The sequence below is a fragment of the Phacochoerus africanus genome, chromosome 1 (assembly GCF_016906955.1).
Source record: "Phacochoerus africanus isolate WHEZ1 chromosome 1, ROS_Pafr_v1, whole genome shotgun sequence".
NCBI classification, from domain to species: domain Eukaryota; kingdom Metazoa; phylum Chordata; class Mammalia; order Artiodactyla; family Suidae; genus Phacochoerus; species Phacochoerus africanus.
In genome coordinates, this window is record NC_062544.1 from 268,960,806 (window position 1) to 268,988,135 (window position 27,330).

A 27,330-nucleotide genomic window follows, 5' to 3' on the forward strand; every position below is an offset into this window, starting at 1 on the left:
CCTAAAGTGCTTAAAAATTCTTTTATAAGGACTTCAAAAAAACAACTAGTATGGATAAAAATTATTTAAACTGTGATACAGAAGTATTTACTAAATAATTGAATTATTAAAATTATAGATAAACTGATTATATTTTATTATGCAATTTGAATACATTTCTCACAAAGAAATCTGGGAAGTCATTAGTCACCTATGGTTAAGGGAAAGAGATAAGTGCTCTTTGAGTGATGTTGGCTTCATTTTTATCTTTGGATTCTGCTTTACCCCAAATCAGCTTGAGTTTTTAGCTTCCTTGTAACAGGATGAAATACCAATCCATAGATAATTCTGTCTGTCTGAATTTTGTTCAAGTTTCAGAATCTTAAATCTAGGATTTCTTTTACCAACAACAATATTTATTGTGATTTTTCCGTCAACTACTATTTCATCTAACAAATATCTGTTGACTGTCTTCTGTGTGTCATCTTTTGTTCAGGATTTTTAAAAAATGGCATAAATTCCTATTTTATGGAGTTTATATCTAGCAGGTCTGAGCAAATAAGTAAAGCAAAAATACTCCTTCAGTGTAAGGCTAGTCAATGGATTTGCTGAAACCAGGTCCAAAAATCGAAGGATGGCTTCCTCTCTCACTGATGCAAAGGCACAGGGGTGGGGGTATGAGGGAAGTGAAATGGAAAGGGGCATTAGAGAGGCAGTATTTAGTGACCCTACTGACTGGAGACATAACACAAAGTTCCGTGTAGAATGCTTTTCAAAAAAGCCTTTATCTATTACCACAAATTTCAGTGATGCTTTCCTTCAATGCCCATGTAAGCATTCCCAGAGGTCCAGAAGTGTCTGGTTTTGCTGCTGAATGATTCCACACCTGTTTCTGTATTGTTCACAGTGTCCTCACCATGGAAAAGGACAATGAGCCAGCAAGGACTATCATGGCTTAGTTCTTGGGCATTGCAACTTGTAGGTTGTCGGTTAAGAAACAAATTGAGAGCCATGATAAGGAAAGCCCTCGCTATGGATAAGAGGCAGCAGAGTGCAGCTTCAAGAATACCGCATGGGATCCCACATGCCCTTAGGAAAGACATTTCACCTCTTTGGGCTTCTCTTTAAATATACGTTGATTAACAAATTTTAATTAGATAGTCTTTACATTCCTTTCCAGCTTTACCATTCAATTATTCTATTGAAGTTAGGTATCAAAATACGTAAATCCAGGAGTTCCTGTTGTGGCTCAGCAGGTTAAGAACTCAAAATGGTGTCCACGAGGATGCAGGTTGTATTCCTGGCCTCCACTGGGAAAAGATATGTAAATCCAGAACCTCTCAAGTTTCTCGCAATATGTAGGATGTTTGCTAATGTGTGATTTGTTCCATTAATTTAGGATCCCACTTTCGCTTCTAAGGAACACAGATCATAAAAACAGTTTGAAAACTACTTTTTCTAAATGCTGTTACCTAAATACATAGGCTCTGCTGACTGTATTTTACATTCTGAAATCATGGGTCTGTGTAAATAGACTCCATATGGCTTAACCGCTTAAGAAATATGATTTCTTAGATCATATCTGTGAAATAGCAATATAAGAGTTTCTTCATTTGATAGAGTATAATATTTCTACATTTTTGCTTTACAAATTCTAAAGGATTCTATCTTATTTTTGTAGGATAAGCTGTCAAACAACTCAAAACCCTCAAGGTGCTATATTATTTCACTCCTTTGATGAGATTTCTCTCTCAAACACACATACAATGGACATACACCTACATATTCACACACATGTTCACGTTAAACCTAATCAAAACCTAAGCAAAACATTTCCACAAAAATACCAGGAATAAGCACATATTTAGCTTCAGCTCATTATCTCGAATATACTAGTTATTGTGGCGAAAACCCATCTAAGGCTGTAGAAAATCCTCAACCATAAAATGAAAAAAATCAAATAGTTTATGTACCGATTCTACTAGGTTAGGAAAGTGAACTATAATTCTCTATAGTTTTTTTTTTTTTCAGATGAAAACTATAAAAAAGTGTCATGACTAATAAGAAAACAAGTAGCATAACACCAGATTTCTAAACACCCTGGCACAAACCTTGAAATATTTAAATGCATTTAAACTTATGTATTAATATTAAATTACATGCAATTTAAAATAAAAATGAGGCATCTGTTCAGAAGCAAAAAACTTTCAGCAGTCAGAGGTCAAAAATAATTCCAGTTTGATCACCCGTCAACAGATTATTAAACCAAAGGCCCTTTTCTATATAATTGAGTGTTGTCAAAATTAGGTGACATTTTTCAAAGTTCAGCTGACAATGATTTTGAGTAACTTTTCAAGAGCCCTTGTGAAGCACTATAGAATATTCTATGAGTTATTCCGCATTTGGACATGACCATGAATATATTTACTATCACATTTTCATGATCTCTTTAAAAATATTTTCAAAACATCTTGAGACAAAGGAACCATTTGAGGAAAGCCACACTCCAAACTGTAGTTCTGTGTATGCGTGTACAGTTATTCTGAGTCAAAGTGACCCTCGACCATTAAAAAGAGAGATTTACCTGAGCAATGCCCAGTAGAACGTTTGCACATTATTTTCAATCAGCAATTTTTCTTGAAGCACTGTCACTGGAAAGGCTATGAAGCACAGCCCCTTTGATAGATTCTGTCATGAAGATAGAGAACAGTTTTTCCTCCAGGCAGGACACGCTAAAGGAGAATTGTGTGTAACGAGAGCAAATCTGGGGTGGGAGGAAGTATTTTGGCAGTGACTCAGTGTTAGTGCAAACCAGAAAGACATATTTGTTCAAATGAGAAATAACTGTGTACAATTTTATATGCTACTAAAATACAATTAAAAACTAAAATGCTATCAGCACGAGACTATTTTGATTAAATAATAAAATTAATCCCTATGTACAAGAAACATTGAAACATATTTTATCTACCATAAAACCATGTTATTTTTCTCCCTGTAGGAAGCAAATAAAATACTATTGTTTATCAAAAAGTTTCTACAGGTTACCTATCACTCAGACATCAAATTTTTACAAAAATGTGAATCAGTTTCTCTTTTAAACCTATTAAACTTAGGACTTTCTGTACTGCACATTTAGGTTGATAAGGAATATGACGCCTTTAGAAAGAAGGACTGAAGTGATTGGTTGCCAGAGGCTTGTCTTAAATACAAGTAGCATGTCACTCCCAAATCAGTTCCAGGCCTAAAAGGTAAGTTCTCAGCAGTATATGTTGCTTAACTGTTTGGTTGATGTCACTAAAGGAAATTTTCAAGAAGGTTTTTTTTTTTTTTTCTTAAATCCTTGCGCTGGGGGAAAAAAAAAATGAAATACACCCCTCCCCTAAATCTCATCCAATATTAAAGATTTGTATTATAAAATCAGTTACTCCTTTTGACAGAATATCTCTTTGAAAATGTAATGGTAGCATAGAATGCAGACATAAGACATTTGCTAATGTTATTGTTTGTGTGACTCTATATAAAATGATGATGCTACAACATATCCTAAGGCAGTTGCTACATGACAAAGCACAACAGTAGCTGCCCAAAATGTGTGTAGAGCAACAGTATTTATTTCTATTTATAGCACTTTCTTTTTTGTTGCAAGAAGTACATTTTCGCCTTTAAATTTTGCAGTTGAAAAAGACAGTACTGGGGTGACAAGCCACGTCTTTCTTCTTGGGTGGAAACTGGAAATTGTTTAAAGGACAGTCTCCCCCTACCTTTAATATCAGAAGGAACCCCCAGGGTAAGCATAATGAGTCAGCTACTTGTAATAGGCATAGTCATTATTCATAGGGTTGTCTTGAATCAATGCCAGGTAAAAGCATTGTCAACTCTTGATTTTGCAAGTTTAGAACCTGGACGACATAATACTCCTAGGCAGGTAGCATGAGTAGTGATTGAAGGAACAGATGCCTCAGATTAAAGGACAAAATTAAAGGAAATAGGATTCGTTTGAGGATAGGAAGTTCTCATTTATTTCAGCCTGAGGTTGGAGCTGGACTTCAATGAATAAAAAAATGGTTGAGGAGTTCCCGTCGCGGCGCAGTGGTTAAGGAATCCGACTAGGAACCATGAGGTTGCAGGTTCGGTCCCTGCCCTTGCTCAGTGGGTTAAGGATCCGGCGTTGCTGTGAGCTGCAGTGTAGGTTGCAGACGTGGCTCGGATCCCGCGTTGCTGTGGCTCTGGCGTAGGCCAGAGGCTACAGCTCCGATTCAACCCCTAGCCTGGGAACCTCCATATGCAGTGGGAGCGGCCCAAGAAATAGCAAAAAGACAAAAAAAAAAAGGTTGAAGAGGGCTCCTGGGAAAGATATTCAAAGCTGCAGCATGGTACACAGATGCATGGTACACAGGGCAAGGGGAACCTGAAAGAATTCAGAAACCCATAAAAGGGAATAGGTGCACTCAAAGGAATAGTGATAACCATTAACATTTTTTTCTTGCATATATATATTTTTTGGCCACACCCACAGCATGCAAAAGTTCCTGGGCCAGGGATTGAACCCACAGCACAGCAGTGACCCAAGCCAATCTTTAACTTGCTGCACCACAAGAGAACTCCTCTTGCTTATATTTTTAATATTTTGTGTTGTAATCCCATTCTGCTTTTTCTAGTTTCTTTTTGAATGCTGCATGGTGGTTTTAGCTTTCTTAGTTCATTTCTTTGAAGAATGATATTTATGGGTATGTTACCAGGAAGGGTGGATGTTGTCACTTTGCATGTGACATGACAATGTACAGAGAATCTCTTACTAGAGAAAAGATTATGAGGGCAAACTCTGGTCACCAGAGTGCTCAGAACAGGAATCTCAAGTAAGAGTTGATAAGCAGACACTTAGGATGGATTTATTGGACGTTTAAGGATCCCTGTACTATTCAAACTTACCAAAGACAGGGGCCCATAAAGGTGAGGATTTACTGCCATCAGCAGGAAGATAATCCAGGCTGGGCTACGTGTGGGTTGCACTTAAAAGGGAAAGGTGATCCCTAAAGACATGAGAATTTGGAGGCATTCACGTTCCATCATAGAAAAATGTTAGCATTAGACAGAAAGAGTGAAACTCAGGCAACCATTCGTTCCCAGAGCTCTCTCACAATTTCCAGGATTTTCCAGAAATATAAACATCACCAAGTCCCCTCTTTTCTCTGGAATTACCTAACTGAAGACCTATACAGTCCATTCACTTAATATATAAGTTCACTTGATTTACTGATCACCATGCTAATCTTAATTACCATTCTTTGTATGGCTTAGAAAGACTATGAATGGAAAAAAATTAAAGCAAATTTAACAATTTAAAACTTTTGAGTTGTACTTGTTTTTGAGTTTTTATTATGCTGTACACTTTTATTCTTTTCTTTTTTTTTCTTTTATTTTCTGTGAAATAGTGTCACCATTAATAAATGCCTTGATTTAAATACCCATTGAAAGTGGGTGGAAGCTCAGGGAATATCCTCAGGTAGAGAGAAGAAATTCCCTTTGCCTTATACAGAAACATATAACAGCGTGCCATTTATGCTTTTTATTTTTTCAAACTTTAAAAACAAAATTTTCTCTTTTACTCTGTAATCCTGCCTGGAAGTTCAGCCTTAAGTTCCAATCCCTTTTTTTCTTGACATTATCAATGGCTCATGTTTTCCCATAAGGGGCAAAGAACGTGAATAAAACTGAGGATTTGAGAACAATAAAAACCCGGTAATAAGCCATTGATACCAAATCATGTTCTTATATATCATTAGAACAATAAAAAGGTATGTTTCCCGGAAGGCGGGCTGTTATTTCCAGTCCGTCTCAGAGAGTCAAGTCATCTAAGAGAATAATTTCCCTTTAATGAACTGGAAAAAAACACAAAACGCAATGATTTTGTTTTATTTATCAATTTCCTTCTCCAGTAAATCTTGGACTAGATGCTAATAAATTGTTTAAAAACTTTCAATCTGACTTGCTAATTAAGAGGACAATCATCATGAAATATGCATATGCCTACATATGTGTATATACAGATCTTATTTAATGGTGCATTTCAATATTGTTTCATTGAATATTTTGAAATGTACAATGTTTAATAGCCTGACCAAGGGAAAATCTGAAAGCATTTCTGTATCACTGTTTAACTCCTTCATCACCTCCTCGTGTAGAAAGGAATGAACACACTTTCTTACTTTGTAGGAAAATATCAAGATAAATCCACTTAAAATATCTATATTCTAACAATTTGGACTCTACTTTGATTTTTGCTTCCAAATGCTTATATTTTAAGTTCTTTAAGCATCACAATAAGAAAGATATAATTTGGAGTTCTCATCGTGGCTCAGTGGTTAACGAATTCAACTAGGAACCATGAGGTGCGGGTTCAATCCCTGGCCTCACTCAGTGGGTTAAGGATCCGATGTTGCCATGAGCTGTGGCATAGTTTGCAGATGCAGCTCGGATCTGGCATTGCTGTGGCTGTGGTGTAGGCTGGCTACTACAGCTCTGATTGGACCCCTAGCCTGGGAACCTCCATATGCTGCGGATGCAGCCCTAGGAAAGAAAAAAAAAAAAGAAAGATATAATTTTACATTTATAGATGCTATGCCTTGTTTGCTTAATATTGATTTAAAAACTCACAGCAAATATAAAAGAACTAAAAATGGTAACAGTCATGGGTAACAAAGAGGTGATTTTTGTACAAGTCATGATTCGCTATCTCTATAAGTCTTCCCCCCTCCAGGTTTCCTGTCCAACAGAGCAGAAATGTGGATTGAATGACCACTTCTGCCCTCTAGTTGGCCATGCCCTAAAGGAGGTTAGCATCCTCAGCCTAATCAAGCCTATCTTGGAAATTCTATTGTCTTTGAGAATAATTTATCTTAAAAATTGACATAATTTTTTTTTTACTGAAAGAAGTTATTTTGAGGAGCCCTTTGATTAAAAAAAAAAAAAAAGAGTGTTTAATAAGAATTCTTTTTCCTGCCCTGAATAAGACTCAGAGGGGCAGTAAATCCTAGAACCATGGCAGCCAAATTACAACCATGAGGAAACAAGCCTGTAGTTAAAGGTGAAGTTCTGAGGACAACTGAGCCTTTGGTAATATTGCTAAGCAGCTGAACTAACCAGCCCTGCAATTGTTCTCTCCTAAACCCGATGGCTTACGAGACAATAAACTCCATATAAGCTGTATTAGAACTTTTTCCTGTTATTTTAAATGAATATCCTTACGGAAATTTACATACATATACATGTAAATGTACACAGAAACACATATAAATACAAAGAAATGAAAAAATATAGTACTTCCAAACAAAATATAAACATATATAGCATATTTTTCTTATGATTTTGAGGAAAACATATCTGGTTATGAATTGCACAGCTCCACTTTAAACTGTGATTAGAACAATTTTCCAATATTTGAAGCAAAGTTTTCAAACTCAAATGTGCAAATAAATTTACTTTCTAACTTGTTACGTTTAGCTCAAAAACACATTTTTTGACAAAATCCCTTTTAGTGACCTGGAATATTCTGCAGACTACATTGAATTTCAGGTAGCAGAGTTTGGAGTAAATGTTTGACTATACTTATATACCAGCTATCCAGCTCCTATATAATTTGTAATGTCCCTTAGTTTCTGTTATTATTATAATAGCGTATTTTTTAAGTATAACATATTTCAAAATTGTCCTCTTTTTGTAGTGTTTTCAGTGCAGTTCTATATGTTCTATATGTCTCCTGAGAATCAAGTGCAAGAAAAAACAATACATCTTATTTAAAATTTTCCTAAAGATATACCTTAAATGATTAATGTAAATCATATTAAGTAGACTTGAGTACATGTTTTGGATGTTTTAATAGCTTAGCATCATCTTTTCAAAACTTTTTTCTTGGCGAAATTACAGGAGATACAAAATTATTTCAGACTGAAATGAAAACTTCAAAAGGGTTTATTGATGTTTTCACATCATATCACAATCACTTGGATTGTGGAGCAGAAAAACTACTGGCAATCAAGAGCAAATTCAGAGTAATCTAAGAAAATAAAAGTTGGTCTAAGTCTGCAAATGGAGAAAGTCAGAATTCCTGAAGAGGACTCTTAAGGGTAACACCCTTGGAATGCAATTCCAGAAACCATTATACTTATCCATGTGGCCTGACCCAAATGAGCTCTCCTTTGGAGGATCAATTCCATACACTGCAGTTTTGCCAATTCTTGCTTTTACTAGAGAGAGTATTGTAGTTCCTTCACAGACTAAAACAAAGTCCGTTCCAAGAACCCAAGAAGAAGGAGTTCCCGTCATGGCGCAGTGGTTAACGAATCCGACTAGGAACCATGAGGTTGCGGGTTCGGTCCCTGCCCTTGCTCAGTGGGTTAAGGATCCGGCGTTGCTGTGAGCTGTGGTGTAGGTTGCAGACGCGGCTCGGATCCCGTGTTGCTGTGGCTGTGGCGTAGGCCGGTGGCTACAGCTCCGATTCGACCCCTAGCCTGGAAACCTCCATATGCCACGGGAGCGGCCCAAGAAATAGCAACAACAACACACACACACACACACACACACACACCAAAAAAAAAAAAAAAAAAACCAAGAAGATCATATTTATCAGGTATACTGTATTGTCTCTTTTTTTGTAGATTCATAAATAACTCCTACGAGTCTCCTAACTTTCTCTAGAACAAAATGTAATTGTTTCCTAAGGTGATCTTAGTAAGAGCTACCTTTCCAGCTACTAAAGTTCCCAGATCATGTTTCACATAGTAATCAGAGGTCAACTAATAATTGGCTTTTAAGAACAAAGTGTTTAGAATACAGTGGTACTAAGCAATCAAATTCCTATGATTGTTTGACTAAATGTGACCCATTTACTTTAAGTAATACTATGATCACATGATAAAAGGCCTATCACACTTGGAGTGTTTGACTTTCTGTGGAGTTCATTCACTCATTTACTCATAAATCAACAATGTTTACTGATCTTTCCATGTGCCAGAGATCAGGAGTATACTGGTAGACAAGAAAGGTTTATAGTCCAAGAAAGGTAATAAGTATTCACATTTATATAAAGTGTATTACTGGATTATAGAATGCACTGATCTACGCTCTTTACCTATATCTTCTGCTGTATCCTTCCAATCAACCTCTGTTATTACTGTTAATCATGTTATAAATGGGGAAAAAATGAAGCTTACAAGTCTTAGATAACCCAGATTGATTTACCAAGCCAACAAATCACAGAATTAAAACTTGAATCCTAGTCCAATTTACCATAAATTCTGTCCTTTTAAACAGAAGCAATGGTTCTGATCATGTGGTCATACCTTCAACAAACACTGGGCATCAGTGTTTTAATGGGAGCAAAACCAATTTTAATATGAGCTGGGGAAAAAGCAGTGGGAAAGACAAGTTCTCTGCCCATATAGAGCTAACATTCTCATGGAAGACATAGACCATTAACGAGATCAAATTTGCAAGCATATTTTTCCATCAATCTCTTGAAATTTAAGCCATGGGGTTGGATGGGATCATTTGGTAATGCACTATGTTGGTGGAGTAGAGAAGAGAAGAGTGTATTGATCCCAAAATATATTCCACATGAGTTCTAAAAGTGAAGAACAAAAGGAAATGGCCAGTGAGGTAGTAAAGAAACCATGAAAGTATTTCATGAAGAAGGAAGTTCAAATACTTCCTGGAAAATAGGGGATAAGATAATTCTTAAACTTTAAAACCTTATCTTTTTTATGAGTTTTTTTTTTTAATCACGATGATCATTTTTTCTTCTTTCTAACAAAGACCACTAATCAACTTTTTTAAAGTATCATGTTTTAGTGAGACCAAAACTATTCACCAAGGCTAGAAAATATCATCCCATGATTTCAGGAAATTCAGAAATTTGTCTTTTAATTATCTTTACAGAGAATAAATAAATAGATAAATACATACATACACACATACATAAATAATGTCCAGGTTCCATTCAATTATCAAATCTCTTGATTAAACGACATTGTTTAGAAACCATAGGACTTAATTGCTACACAGATACAAGAGCCTACAGACATACTCAGTACATATCCAGGACATTTTACTAGTCCTTTGCCAAGAATTAAAAAATAAAGTAACTAAAAGACACGAAGTGTGTGAATGAACGCCTCTGCTATTTACAGCCCTAATAGTCAATAACTGCAGCTTGGGTCACTAACACTCTTAAAGGGTCTTAGCACATGTTCTGCTATTGTGAAAGTAACTAAGGGGACACTAAAATAAATGATGCATGATTTTATGGAATTTGAAGAATTTAGCAAAACTCTGTATTCTGTAGCTGAGTTTTTAAAAAGGTAATTTTGATTGATTTTTATGGAGAAAAACAAACTGATTTGTGAGGCATTGCCCCATGTAGTTCACTTTTCAAGATCACTTAAACTACTAATTAAAACTTTTGAGTGACTTGCCATGTTAATTGGCATTTTCATCACGTTAGTCTCTGTTATTTATAAATATTTAAAGGAAGAAAGACAGCTAGCTTTCATGATTGCTTTACTATGCCAAGAGAGTGAACTATGTATATTTAATGGTCCACTGTACTAAAAATAAAGCCTGAAAGAAATTCCTCTCCTCAATGCATTTCACTCACTGCCTATCAATTATGAGATTGTGTCAGATAAACATTAGATTAGTCTTAAAAATCTCTTGTAAAATAACTGTCATGTAAGTGATTTTCCAGAAAAATGGAAGGTATATTCTTATATAAGCAAAATAGAAAAATATTGCTTAACTCAAGACAAATTCCATCTATTGTTTCTGCCCATCACAAGCAAAGAATTGTATTTGTTGGAGATCTCTGTTCTCTTCAGAACCAAATTTATTATTGTCTAGAACCTTCTGGTACATAGAGTGGAACTCAGCATTCTAAATTGACTACATTTTAAGAGGCAAACTCTATACCAGGTGTTCAGTAGAGACAACGTCTCAGATCCTGCCCTGGAAGAATTTACATTCTAATGGGGAAAATATACAAGCAAGCAGGGTCACCTAACCCAGAATGGAAGGTCATACAATAACTTCCCAAAGAAGAGGGTTTGGAATTGGTCCAGCCTTATATGCACTCATCTCAGTTGCTAAAGTAAATAAATAACTGCTGTTTACTGAGACGCTGTTAAAATGCCAGGCGCACAGACACCTTGCCAACTGTTCTCCACACATTAGCACTAATTCACAGAGCAGCTTTTGGTCTACCCATGTGAGGACCAAGAGGAATAAAATATTGACTATCGCACCCAAGATTATACAGAGAGAATTATAGGTTAAGATTCAACATCCCTCCACTCCCCATCTATGCCTGCTTGGTTTAAAAACCACCTTTGCTCCACTAAAGAACAGTGTCTTCATTGCTGATTCGGCTTATTTTAACCTACAAAAGCAATGGAAAAAGATATAGCATAAATTCAACATTTGTCTGAGTATCTTTCTAAGTGCTTAAGTCTCGATCCTTTTTTAGGACAATTATTAGTATTTCATTAAAGCTCCAGCTATCTTCCTACCATCATGGATATTCAAAACACCCCAGGTAGGTGACTTTTATAAAATAAGAAGGGAGAATTTTAAAAGTAGGGTGTATTATAGTTAATCTTTAGACTAGAAATGTCTCTCTCTGATTTTAATTCTCAATAATTCCAGCAAGACGACTTCTTAAACAACTTCCTATTGCTGATGAGTGATGCAGCTTCATCTTTAAGACCATTTTGGATTCATGTCACTCACAAACAAGTCTATGTCCTGGGTAGGTCTGGGGCAATTGCATGACCCTCCATGTGTGAAATTTAGTTGGGCAATTTAAAAGAACTTCCCCAAGCATACAGGGGTCGCAAATAGAGAGGGTCTCATTCCATTACTGCAGGAAGGTTTTTGGACAAGCCAGAACTAAAGAATTATTTATATATGGTTACAGAAATAGTTAAATAAACTGTATGAATTAACTCTTCATTAATAAAATATTGATGATATCATTAAATAATGCCATATCTTTTAAAATATTCATGTTTTCAGGAACGTAACCATTACATTGCAATTTGATATATTGTGTATTTTCTATATTAGATATAGAAAAAACATCATTAACAGAATAAAGAAGCTGAAACACGGCCTTGAAGTCCAAATGCCTACTAATCTATAGTTTGTTATAAACTACATATAAAAGACTAACAGCCGAGTTCATTCACAAAATACACAGCATAGTGCTTTTATTTCAGGTGCTTTACAATCAATTCAGCCCAATGTGGAAAGACCCATCAATCAATCAGCCAGACAGTTAATCAAAACATACACTGAAAGGTCTATCTAGTCAGAGTTCTGAGGGGATTTAACTTTGATTATTTGAACACTAAAGATGCCTGGGTTTTAAAGGTTGAGTTGCTTCCAAATAGAAGATGGAGTTATCTTCTTTTTCTATGAAATAGATGGTCCCAAGTTATTCAAAATGGGGTCAGCCAATCAACCAACTTTCTGAAAAGCAATTTGTTCTAAATGTTTACAAATAACCAAGCTTAGAAGGGAGATAATAGTGCAATAACAGTGTTCATTTTGTTCTTTTAAAATTTCTGCAGAAACGTGTTACGTGTTGCAAGATGAGAACTTCCAGAGACTCTAAACCATTAGAGAGCAATTATACATCAAGGAAGAAATAAGATGAGACAAAATTTTACCAGCCAACTTGATGTCCCCCCTGTCACTTCAGGCAGCAAAATGTGTGCTTTTATCAGAAGTCTCAAATATTTGAGTGTCTCTTTCCTAAAGCAATTTCCAAAGCTTGCTATAAGCTGTTAAGCTGTACAGCTGGAACAACAACCACAACAAAACTTCAACACCACCACCTCTTACAAACTTACATAAGACAAATCATTTTCTATATATAACAAATTCTTTGTTTTCAATTAGTCAAGAAGACCACAGACATTTACAAAATCTGTTTATGTAAGCTCTAAACTTTACTGTCCATTGCTTCTAATAGGGACAATTTGCATTCCTAAAGTCATCTGTGTAAGTGTCCCCAAACTGGGGAATACTTACAAATTAGAGGTAGAAATTGTATAACATGTTAAAAGGTAATTTATATGAAAAACAAGGTGCTAAACCATTCAATTCTAATCCAAAAAAAAAAGGTTTGGATAATTTAATTTTTGAAGCTTAATTACATCAATTAATAATCAATTAATTATTTTTTCAGGTTAATTACATTAACCTGGGACAGATTCCAATTCGTTTCTCAAAATAATCTTGCAAAGCTAGCTTCAGAATTAATCAAAAAGAAAAAGAAAAAAAGCTGGAACTTTGGCTGTACATACATAAATCCTCTCACTCCATATTATTTCTCAGGAAGAGCAGAATCACATTTCTAAATCTATGCCCACCCTACCACTACTGCACCTTATGGGGATTACAGCATCTCACTAAAAAGGTATTATTATCCTTTCCTTGCATGTTGTTTTATGAAAAGCACCACTGTCCTTCACATGAAGGGCAATGAACAGAAAGGTTTGGCATGATCCTTCACTCAGCCAAAAGCTAGGTTTTCTTCGGTCTCATATTAGATCTAGTAGGTTTCATGCTGCTCTTTGTATTCTAGAGACTGGGAGATTCTGGGGGCTGACGATGGGAACTCGATAAATATCCATATAGATTCCAGGGATGTTCTCAAATGGATGGCCTCAATGGCTACCATTGAAAGGTCTTCTAGGTAAAACAGTTCTGCTAGAAATGAGTGAGTGCAGAGGGCATTCTAAAAGCTTACGTGAAGGTTTTCTACTTAGCCTTATCCTTCTTCTAACTCTATGTATTTTGGTGGGCATTTCTCCACACATACTCTCCAATAGAAACCATTCTTTTTTTTTTTTTTTTTTTTGATTTTAAGGGCTGAACCATCAGCTTGTGGAAATTCCCAGGCTATGGGTCAAATTGGAGCTACAGCTGCTGGCCTACATCACAGCCACAGCAACACAGGATCCAACCCACGTCTGTGAACTAGACCACAGCTAACGGCAATACCCACTGAGTTAAGCCAAGGATCAAACCCACATCCTCATGGATATTAGTAGGATTCTTTTCCGCTGCACCAAGACTGGAACTCCCTGTGACCATTCTTTATCCCAGGTCACTGAACCACATGTAAAAGTTGATGGGCTCCTGCCTTTCCTTGGAAATTCCCAGCCCATTCTTCCTCCACTACTGCTCTCACACTCATCTGGGGTGTTTCAGGCCAATGATGTTTTTGGAGACAACCTCCATGAAGGGATAACATTTGAAGTTCTTGGCTTCAAGGGAGTCATTCTAGAATAGATTACAAAAGAGGCCATGTATACCCAGCCACAAAGAAGGAGGCACACACAAAAGGTGTAGAGTAGATTCCAGCTTGATTTTTGCCCTCAGTACCCACCATTTATATATCTTGACTCATTCATCCATGTCTGCCCTGCTCTGATTGATTTTCACTTTTTTGCCCTGGCACATCTCTGTTTACTAGAACCCCCTGTCATGGTTAGACTCTGGCTTACGTATACTAGTAGTCCTTCAGGGCTAACTCCTTTAGCCAGACATGCGGGAAAGTGGCCCAGGTCTTTCTCCACCTTGGCTTGTGTACAGGAGCTCCCTATTTTTTTTGTTTGGGTTTTTTTGTTGTTGTTTTTTTGTTTGTTTTTTTAGGGCCACATCTGTGGCATATGGAGGTTGCCAGGTTAGGGGTTTAATCAGAGCTGTAGCTGCCAGCCTACACCAGAGCCACAGCAACACCAGAATCGAGCCATATCTGAGACCTACACCACAGCTCACAGCAATGCTGCATCCTTAACCCACTGAGCAATGCCAGGGATTGAACCTGCCTCCTCATGCATGCTAGTCAGATTCATTTCCACTGAGCCACGTTGGGAACTCCCAGGCACTCCCTTTTGCCTCTCTCTTAATATGGTCCCACGTGGGAAGCTCTCCAACATCTCTGGCTTTCCATGAAAGGGACGGGCTCCTGCGAGCTAGCCCTTCCTTTGATTTTAGGATCCTTCTACATCTGACAGTCTTTTTCAGGAACCCCTTAGCGATTGAGATCACTTCCTCCTCTCCTTTGCTGTAGCATGGCGGTTCCCTAAAGGAGGAACTGAAGAAATGTTTTGATAAATGAATAACAAATGAAAAGTTATCTCATCCTTCTTGAGTAATTTTATTTTCAACTCACGTTATAAGCACTTGGCAAAGTTAGGAAGCATCAAAGCCACAATCTACTTCATAGGTATCATTTAGAGAGCTAACAAAGTTTCTTAAAATTGTAAGAAAGCCGTATTTTTCTCCAAGTCAAGCCACTTGTCGAGCTGGCTGCATATACTTTGGGAGTGAATTTTTTCCTGTATTTTCATCAACTAATTTTATATTACATCATTAATTTTACATGTAAAATTGTCTTGATTTTCCAGAGTCCCAGGGATCATCACTCTCTGCTGGGAGAAGAGGAAATTGCCTAAATATTTGGCTAAGGACTCTGACTCTGGCCTTGTAGGATGAGCATCTGGGGCCTGGGCTAACCACAAGGTTATCACTCTTACATTTTATCTTCTTTCCTGTTTCACAGAATGAAAAAGCCCATGAAAGAAACAGTAAGTTATAAATTCTAGTACAGCCAACAAAATCACTGAGGACCAAGCTTGTTTCTCCAACACCGAGTGACTAAAAAGCCCTTGCCTAGAGCCTCTAGCTCCTGAGGGAAGAAGTTGGGTTTCAGCCTCAGGGTGTAGTTCACTGAAGGACTGATTAGCGGCCTCCTGAGAGAAAGCCTCAGGCAAAATAGCTTTCCTTCCCCTGCCACACGGAATGCCTCCAAGAGAAGCGGGAGGACTCTATAATCAAGAAAAGCTGTACTCAGCTGCTCTGTTGGCCTGGAGCAGACACCCATCCCTGCCTGGACTGGATCCACTCACTCTCTGCCCTCAGGGTGGCACCTAGAGGAGTTAAGCAGACTTCTCTAGTTCCCTTCCTGTCAGCAGTGAGCTCCTCTCTCATTGGCTCCAGTCAGGAGTAAGGCTCTCTCTCATTGGCTCCTTTCAACAGTAAGCTCCTCTCTCATTGATTCCTATAAAGAGTGAGCTTCTCTCTCCTTGGTTCAGCAGTGAGAACCTCTTTCATTGGATCCTGTCAGCAGTGAGCTCTTTTCTCATTCAGGTTCCTCACTCTGCCCTTTATGAGTTGTCTGGCTTTGGACAAGTTACTGACCCTGTCTGAGTTTCTTGGTTCCCAATGGCAGGATGGGAATAATTATACCACCAACTTCATAGGCAGTGTAATACAGAGAAAGCACGTCAAACAAGATCGTAGTATGAAAGATACTAATACACACTAGGTATTTTTGGTTTATTGTTTGACCTTTTTCAAAACAGCCTATGCACATTGTTAATCTATCTCCGCCATACGGTAACAAGCCAGTGAGGTGAGTATCTAACCCATCGACCATATTAAGATTTTGACTCAGAATTTAAATGACTATGGTTTGCTCCAGTTAACATAGCTACCAAATGGTGGAACAAAGACGGAGCCCCAAGTCGTCTTATATTTGGTCCAATGCTCTTTCTATATATGATGCTGACATTGAAACATTCCTGCAATCACTGAGAAGAACAGTCTGTAAGGTCCCCACATTTCACCTCACCAGCTTTAGGGTGTTGGGGTGCCAGAAAGAGAAATAAGTTATTAGTATCTATTATTATCTGTCCTTAAGGAAAGCAAATCATTTCCAAGATTGCATAAGCATAAGAAATAACAAAGGGTCATCCTTTCATGGCACTAAGTTTTGAGGTAGTCTTTTACACAGAGGAGTTAACAGAAACAACCTCCATTATAGTCAGCTCTCTTTCTAATCTTATAATAGTCTGAGAAGTAATTGGATGTTTCTTGAAAAAAAAAAAATGAGTAAGACTGACCCCAGTCCAGGCTAATAGGAGGCAGAAAATGTGAATATGAGCAGTGGAGGCAGAAGGGAGGATGACTCTCTCTATACCTAGCAGAAAGCTTAGGACCTGCTCAGGATGATGAAAAAGGCAGGTTTATCCAGACCTCTGAGAAGCATCTTCTCCCTTTCCAGCCTTAAACTTCCCTTGAAGCACAACCTAAGAAAAAGTAGAACTCTCAGCAGCTTACTGACTTCACTAATATGGGAAGCAGAATAGTGATGTGATTGAAAGCATGATTTCTAGAGTCAGAAGTCTGGGTTGTATGCCTAGCTGCACCACTTATGAGCCATGAAATCTTGGTCAAGTTACTTAAATTCTCTTCGCCTCTGGAAAAAAAAAAAAGGAGACATTAATAGCTCCTATCTTGTATGAATAATAAATAAGTTAAACTATGCTTTTTGCTTAGAAGGGCGCCTGCCACTTAGTAATGCTCAGGAAGTGTTGGCTATTAATATTAATGCAAGATCCTTCGCAGCTATTCTGTGACCTGCCTGCTTTAGCACTGAGCAACTTGACTCAGCATCACAGCATCACACCGACAGTTCACTAGATCTTGGGGCTTTTTAAAGAAAAATAATCCTTTCATTACATAACTCAGCCTACTCACCAGTGTCATGTATATAATAAAAAAAAGTATACATATTAAAAGTGTACAAAATGATGGTTTAATATATTTATACATATATGTATGAAATATTTGCCAGAATCAAGTTAATTAGCATATATATATCAAATTTATACATTATGAAATATTTACCACAACCAAGTTAATTAACATATATATAAAATTTGGGGGGTTAAAATTCTTAGGATCTACTCTCTTAGTAAATTTTAAGGGTACAATACCAAATTCAGTCACCTCACATCCAGAATCCTGACTCTGGACCCTAGAAGAAGGCCAAAAGATGCTTCTTACAGGCTTTTGATAACACATCTTGGTATATGTGTTATGATTACTAAAATATTCCATGTTCTTTGTTCCATGGAATCATGGATATTTTAATATATGGGAATTTATAAAAAATTATGCAAATTATGCATTTACCTTTTGGTTAATACAATAGAAAAATATATTTGTAAATATATATTTACTATGTATCGACTATAGGATTCTTATAGAAACACAAAACCTTACTGCAATCTTAATGAAAGAGAAGCTATTGAGTTCAGTTTTACAGAAAAGGAAGCCTTTCCCAAAGTTCTACTCTCAGTTAATTTTCTGAGATTTTCCTCTGTCTCATATGACTCAATTTCTTATTCTCACTTCTAAACATAGTGACTGCCTTTAAAATAAAAATTGTAAGTTTTCTCAAGGATGCTTTTTATTACATTTTAAAATAATACATTTATTTCTTATAAAGATAGTATTGATATTTTAGCATTCCAAAGGGAACTGCAGACGATATATGAATATTTTACTCTGAATACCCTTTTTGAAGTCATCTTTATTGAGGTATAATTTAGATGCTATGCTTAAATAGGTACAGCTTGGTGAATTTTGACAAACGTGTACACTCATGTAATCATCCTTATCAAGATATAGGACATTTCCGTCCCACCCCAACATCTTCATACATACCTGCCACATTTAATTTATTCAACACATTTGTAGCAAGCAGGAAGAAAAGCGTGGGAAGAAACTCATTCATTGCAAGAGGCAGTTGAGGCAGCATGCAGTAAAAAGTCACAGAGGAAAATGTGTTGCGCTTCCACTTTGAGCCATACACTGCAGTGAAGAAAAGAGTAACCAGTGAGCATAAAATTTACCTGAATATCTTAGTAATCAAAGGGAAAAGAAAAACATTATCTAACAGTGTAAAATACACTAAACAAAAATGAAAAAAACTTTTTAAGCTGTTCCCCTTTGGTTTTACTGAGTGGCGTTAGTCCCCAGAAACAAAGAAATAAATGATCTGGTCAACAGCAATTTTAATTGAAAGGCAGGCATATGGCTTTTTCATACACTTTTTGGTAAAATATTAAGACACAATTTTGGGAAACATGAAGCAGGAGCATAAAAGGAATGTCCAGTTGTGTAATCTGCTTATCCAGCTTCGTGGGGCTATGAAATAAGACAAGGAGAAAGCATCATCTTTAGACTGTTTGTTTTAAATGAGATATTGCCTCTGTTGGTTTTGTAACAGAAGTGAGTTATGGACAACTTAGGCTCCCTGCTGGGCAGAACTTCCCCAGCCTCTGTGAAGGTGGGCAGTGGAAATATCTGAAAGGAAAGACATTTCTCAGAAAGCAGTCGTGTGCGTGCTCACACATGTACGTACTTCCCAGGAGCAGAAACAAAATGCTGCCCCCTAAAGCACGGATGAGGTGCTTCTGACCTTCACATGACCTGATGCCATTTTGAAGAGGAATGAATGTGTCTCCAAGGACACTGGGGTGGAAGGCTGCAAGTCAGTGGCAGATGTTTGGTTCATTAAAGGAGGCTGGACACTGCATGGTCAAATCCAATTTCCTTGGCTTCCTGGGCATCTGCATCATTAGCAGTAGCTAGCCACAACCAGTCACATGTGTTCTTAGGTTTGAAGTATCATAAATACACTATGGTTTAGGTTAAAATACCATTGAATTTATACATCCTTATTTCCTTGACAATTATTCCAGTTTATTCTGGGAAATCCTGGTTAGTTGTTAGAGAGAGATACTGTCTGATTAACGATACCAATGAGTTGCAGCTAATAGAATTTTCATTGAAAATTAGCTACTGAATCTCAATGCTGAGAGAAGCATTAATGGGTGGTAAAAGCGGGAACCACTGGTTTAAAAGCATCTTTGTCTAAATAAATTGAAAAATATCTCTTGAAGCCCAGTGTTTGTCAGTCTGCAGGAAAGAAATTACATGACTTTTTCTTTGATTAAGTGGCTCTGTGTTTTCATGGGTAATAGATGCAAACATTGAAACAGTGATACACGGTACAGAAAAAAATGACACAACAATGTAAATCAATTATGTTCTAATTTAAAACATAAAATGACTAAAAAAGAAAAAAAAACACTTGGTGAATGGATATTTGAAAACAATTCAGTAAGGTTAAATTGACCAAAAAAAAAAAGTGATACAGATAATTTTCTTTTTTTAAAATGATTTTTATTTTTTCCATTATAGTTGGCAGATAATTTTCTAGCAAAGAAATAGTAAAATGGACAGTGCTATTGGCAATCATATTCCTTTTTTGCACTTTTCCAAGTTATAATATTTGTGACAGAAGTAGTTTTATGTTTCAATATCTTGTTCTTAAAGATGAATTCTGATTAGGTCAGAAAATGAATTGAATTTGCAAGTTATTTTCAATTCTGCAATCTAGTTGCTTAAGAGTCTATGAGTAAACAAATCTGTGCCTCTACCTAAAACTATAAATAAACCCTTGATATACAATGCTATTAAAACTGAAGTATGGAGATTAAAATCTAATCCTTAGGATTAGACTGAAATTCATAATAAAATAATTTTCTCCAGTAGCAATGTGGTTATAATTACAATAGCGTTAATAACTCATTGTTAACAGAAAAAGATTATTCCTTGTGGTAGTCTATACTTTGGATGGAAATTTTTATGTCAAAACATTATTGCATTTTGGTAAATAATTAGATATTCAGAAGAATAACATCAAAAATTCAAGTTGTAGAAAGATATTTTACTTAAGCTATTCATTCTTCCAACAGCTAGAGTTTAGGTTTGGCATATCCATTTTGAAACATTTTAAAACTAAAAATTATTGTTATAATATACACAGGTGTTGTGACATGGACAATGTTTATTCTTTCTTTTTAACTAAAAACGATGTGGAAACCTCATATTAATCACAGTGAACTCTGGGGAAATTGGTATTTTTCTTTCCTTTTTTCTTTATGTTCCAACTTTACTAAAATAAACATGTATTATTACTATAGTCAAAATTAAACCTATAGGGTAAAAATTAAAAACTTCGTATTTAGTAAATGCAGGTTTTATCCCAGCTTCCAATTTATTCATCACGCATTTCTTTTCAGAAATGATCCCTACATCTTTTAATCTGGAGATTACAAATTATATATGAGTGAGCATGCTCCATCACTACAGAATTTACCTAGCTTAGGAGCATATGGCAGAAGAAATCCAATGTGTGTTCTGCTTAAAATTTTATGCAACTGCAATGCTGCATCCACTGGAAGTGGGGTATGTGTATTCGCGTGGGGAGAGGAGCGTTCTAATTTGCTCAAAAAAGCAACACGTGTTGGAAGGGGTCTTAAGAACAAATGAGTTTTCTGTGTGAAATGATATTTTTCTTTCCAGGCAATTTAAATAAAAATTTTCTGTAGCTCAGAAGCACATTCCTGGGCTAGAATTTCTCATTCTGAGGGTGAGGAGGAGGATTACAGCTGAAGAAAGTAGCTATCTATGGTGTGTTTCAAGTTACGTGGCCTCTGGATATGATGCTAGGTGTGTATAACTAAAGGTACCAGCTGGAGCAAAAAATATATTTTTCAGTAATTTACCCATCTGCACAGTCAAGACTAACCCATGTGCTTAATTGGCAGAATCAAAATCTAGGAGACCGATGGAGGGCACTCCAGAATGGGGCAAACGGGGAGGGGAGACAATTAGCAAAGAGATAAACACAGTCACCTAAAAATCATACAAGCGTACAAAGCTTACAAACCTAGTATTAATTGGGAGTTCCCTTGTGGTAGAGTGGCTTAAGGATTTGGCGTTGTCAATAGAGATGTTGCTATTTGGATGGAAGAAACCTCTTTTTAAAGAATTCTACCTACAGTGTTCAAAAATGTTTCTTCATATTGGTTAGCTTGAAATATAGAAGATAATACATTATTTTGAGGGCGCATTTAAAAATATTTACAGTTTCCAGATAATGACTGCAAATATGCAAAAAGAAGATCATAAGACCCATTTGAAAGGATATGTAATATAGAATGAATGATTGGCAGAATCCTAGATTTTGATTCTGCCAAATCATTCATTCATTCATTAAGAATGAATGGAAAACCTTTTTTTTTCTATAGCTTTTCAGCTGACTTGGAAAAGATGTGGCTTCATAATTAATCTAAAAATTCAGTTATAAAATATTTGCATTCATTCTCCAATACGAAAAATAGAGATATTTCCAATGGTTGGCTATTCGTTTTAACCTTTTTTAGAAAAAAAAAATCATTTTTTAAAAAATGACATTGAATGTAATGTTCAGAATGTAAGGAGATATCAAACCTACACCCACACACAGCCATGGATTTGATGAAAATTATGCTGAGAATTATGTCAAAATATCCCCTTTATGTAAACTCTAACCACGCTAACCTTTCTAAGACATTTCTATGCCTATTGCAAGAATCCTTTCTTAATATTTTCAACCACAGCTTGATTGAAATTCTGAGATGGCAAGCATGTGGCAACATGCCTATTTTCAATTTGTTGACCTTATCCCATTTCTTTTCAGAACTTTCAGTTATTACAGACATCACACAAGATGTTAGATGCCATTGAATAGTGCATTGTCCTCTTTGCTTACTAAGGCAGCATCTTTACACTAGGCATAAATAAAAATTGATTAGAAAGTATTTTACTTGCCATCTGGAACTTCATATCTGTCTTCAGTGAATAACCTTCACTCTTAGCAGACTATAACATTCTGGCATCCTCTGATAATATTCAAAAGGCAAATCTAGATATATTTGTCCTTCAACTGCATAAAACTCTTGGAGTTGTTACTTCAGTTGACTCCTAAAAGGAATAAAAAGTGAAAATTTTGCAGTGATGTTTAACAAGTTAATGGTAAATCAATGCACTCTCTCCTCTATTAGGCAAATTTGCAAGGCTCGAGAATATTCAGCCATCTCTCCTGGATAGCATTTGAACATTTTATATGCGGACAGATCAACAGCTTTGGTGAACTTTTGCTTAACGAATGCCTTCATATAGAAAATCAGCAGTGAAATTTTTCCAGTTCCTTAAACAATCCGCACACAGGAAAAAAGCCAAATCACTACTTCATGTGGATACCGTTCCTACTCATGTCACTCAGATTATTCCCACTCAAGGATGAGCAAAGAAACACTCATTTTGATTATAAATTAAAAGGGTTAATGTATTCAATTAATTCTTCACATGAGAAGGGGCTGTAGGATCCCAAGCAAACAAATGAATATGATTTTCCCGTCACAATTAATGGATAACACCTTCGGATCTTGCAATGGTTCCCATCCATCCTCATTAATTCTAACTGTGTCAAAGATAAGACTCCTTTTCCAATTTTTAAAAAATTGAATCAGCCCAATGAAAGTTATTGTTATTGCAGAATAATTCTTTTTTTTTTTTCTAAATCTATTTTTCTTCTGGTCTGTAGGCCTTGATGAGGGATCATTTTGTATCTGGGGTTCAATTTGAAACTATGTTTCTAAGCTACCAAAAGGCACCTAACTTTAATATTTTCTGCATTAATCCTATACTGAATTACTTGGACTTTAAACTCAACCTGATAAGTTAGTTCAAACAGCTGGAAAATAAAATAACATAGTGTATGTAACAGGAAGGGAAGGGAAATCAGAAAGTATCTCTTTTCAATAAACGGTTGAAAGAAAAAGAAAGAAGGCGGGGGGGGGAGGCATAGTATTTGTCCAGTCAGAGACTCTGCTTCCATCAGTTTGTCAAAAGCCCTGAGGCACATTCCCAATTCTTCCATCCATTCGGCTTCATTCCTGCCTCACGTCACATGTCCTTCTAGCCTTCAACACTACGATGCCTCTGTATTTATCACAGTTCCCGCCCTTTTCCTCATTCTTGCATCATAACTCTCCCAGATGGAAAGCAGTGTGGAAAGCCTCCCTATGTCACTTTGGATTTTTGACTGTCTTATCACACATTTAATTAGAGAAAGGGAGAACAAGCAGAAAATAGCAACAACTGCTTAACAAAGTTCAGGAAAGTCAATGGGAGAAAATTTCCTGTTTTCAAAGCCGACCAAAGAAAAATGTTACTTTTCCAGAAGTAAGCTAACGCACAAAGCTGGAAAAATAATCCTACTTCACATAGTGCTAAATTGTTGGTATTGCTCATATTTGTTGGGTCATATGGACTCTGTGAGTCTTCCCCTATGATTTACTATTGGCTTCATTTTCCTCACCATTAATGGTGATAAAAATGTAGACGTTCATACAAGATAACAACAGTGAACTAAGTTAAGAACAAAATAGCTTTATTTGGAATTACTAGCTTTTTTTTTTTTTTTTTTGTCTTTTTGCCATTTCTCAGGCCGCTCTTACTGCATATGGAGGTTCCCAGGCTAGGGGTCGAATCGGAGCTGTAGCCACCGGCCTATGCCAGAGCCACAGCAACGCAGGATCCGAGCCGCGTCTGCAACCTACACCACAGCTCACAGCAACACCAGATCCTTAACCCACTGAGAAAGGCCAGGGATCAAACCCGCAACCTCATGGTTCCTAGTCGGATTCGTTAACCACTGCACCACGACGGGAACTCCGGAATTACTAGCTTTTAATAGGAGTTCTAGTCATGGCTCAGAGGTCAATGAACCTGACTAGTATCCATGAGGACATGGGTTCAATCCTGGGCCTTGCTCAGTGGGTTAAAGATCTGGCATTGCCTTGAGCTGTGATGTAGGTCACAGACGCTGTTCAGATTGTGAGGTGCTATGTCTGTGGCATAGGCCGGCCTAGGAATCTCCATGTGCTGCAAGTGCAGCCCTAAAAAGCCAAACAAACAAACAAAAAAACCCTAGCTTTTAATAGTTCACATTTTCTTTAAAGCAAGAGAAAAAAACGAAGTCCAATTTTTTTCTTTTTTTTTTAATTTGAAATATTCTCCCACTCTAACATTCCCCAACACTGAAATGGGAAGTTTATTTCACGCTGCATGTATAGTGCAGCACATGCTTTAGGGATCAATAGGGAACTTTGTTCATTTGTTGCCGCCATCTCATTTATAAACTACACCCTAATGTCCATTCCTGCCAGAATTCTGCATTCAGACATGGAGAGGAGAAATAGAAAGAAAGAAGCCAGCAAGGAATAGCTCTCATTTGAGCATCTAAAACTGAACCTAGGTCGGTGCTCTTAGCATGTAGGAAACATTGACATGCATTTCCATGACAGTGTAGAAGCACTTGTGTCATTGGAGATAGACAGTGTTGGATGCTTAAGCACAGCTGCAATGAAGCAGCAAGACTTGTTTAGGATAATTTTCAAGGCAGCTATCTTGATAAGATACTCACTAATTTTTTTTTCCGCTTGCTAATTTTTATATTAGCAATCAGTCAGTCCTATATTAACCTATATTTCTCTTTTTATTAATCTGTTTTGTTCCCTGGTTGTATTCCTGGGCTCTACAGCAGGAAGAAAGAACTTCCCACTTGCTTGTACATCTGAATATGAAAGATCATCTGCTGTCAGATGTTATATTCTTTAGAGGATGCAAACAATAATTTAACATGTTTCTGACAGCCACAAACCTAATTTATTCTGAGAAGAACACTGAAATATAAGATGAAATTGGATCATTTTAGGAACACTGGATATGTCTAGAAGTCCCTGTGTTTACTGCCCTGTGTTTTTTAGATGCTCTAATGAGAGCTTTAAAATATAAAATAAACTATTACATTTAGAATAGGTAAACAGGAGTTCCTGTCATGGCTCAGTTGTTAACGAACCCGCCTAGTACTCATGAGGATGCAGGTTCAATCCCTGGCCTTGCTCAGTGGGTTAAGGATCTGGTGTTGCCGTGAGCTGTGGTGTAGGTCACAGACACGGCCCAGATCCCACTTTGCTGTGGCTGTGGTGTAGGCCAGCAACTACAGCTCTGATTTGACGCTTAGCCTGGGAACCTCCATATGCCATGGCCCTAAAAAAGACAAAAGACAAAAAAAAAAAGAATGGGTAAACAAACAACCAGGTCCTACTGTGTAGCACAGGGAACTATAGGGAACTATATCCAATCTCCTGGGATAGACTGTGATAGAAAAGAATATTTCTAAAAAATGTGTATGCGGGAGTTCCCGTCGTGGCGCAGTGGCTAACGAATCCGACTAGGAACCATGAGGTTGCGGGTTCAGTCCCTGCCCTTGCTCCGTGGGCTAAGGATCCGGCGTTGCCATGAGCTGTGGTGTAGGTTGCAGACGCGGCTCGGATCCCGCGTTGCTGTGGCTCTGGCGTAGGCCGGTGGCTACAGCTCCGATTCGACCCCTAGCCTGGGAATCTCCATACGCCGCAGGAGCAGCCCAAGAAATAGCAACAACAACAACAACAGACAAAAAGACAAAAGACAAAAAAAAAATGTGTATGCGTAAATATATATAAATGAGTCATTTTGTTGTAAAGCACAAATTGGCACAACATTGTACTTCAACTATACTTTCATAAAATATATGTAAAATAAAATGACACTTGAAAAATATAAGCCCGTAAACATCATTAAATTCAGCATGTGATATAAATTTATACAGATAGGTATAGGTATGTATATATGTATATACACACAGACACACATATTGAATTTCATTTTTTCTCCATGATCACTATAGTATACAGAAATAAAGATATTTTTAAAGTAGCTGAATATATACAACCCAAAATATTAAAATTCTTCACATTAAAAAATAATATAAACTTGTATACATAAATACATACACTATACATATCTGCATATATATAAATACATAGAAATACATATTGTATATATACATATATAGTGACTATGTGTGTATAAAATTTATTTTAGGTTCTGTGCATGGTAAGACATAAAATTCCTAGTAAATCCATTATAAGTTAGCTTGAATTTCTGGCCCATTTTTATTTGTTTTACATCAAATAGCTACTCTAGCCAAACAGAAAATGCTCCAAACTAGACCGCTTCTAGTGCCCACATGCATTTAGCCATTTATTCCAACTTGATATGTCCTGTCTAAATATACTTGTTCTTTGTAAGAAGTATGCTCTGATAAAAAGTGTTTTCATGCCACACAATCGAAAGGCCTCTGACATTCATTAATTCCCTTTTTAACAGCTTTATTAATATATAATTCATATGTCATGTAATTCACCCATTTAAAGTGTACACTTCAGTGTTTTTTAGTGTTGTAACGTACAACCGTCGCCACAATCGCAGTTAATTTATTCCCAATTTCCCTGAATCCTCTTTAGCCCCAAGGAACCACTAATCTAATTTGTATCTCTATTAATTTGCTTATTCTATTTCATATGAACAGAATCATATAATATGTGGTCTTTTGTGATGTTTCTTTTCATTTGACGTAATATTTTCAAGGTCCATTAATGCCGTAGCACTTATCACTACTTCATTTCTCTTCGTTGTTAAATAATACTCCATCAT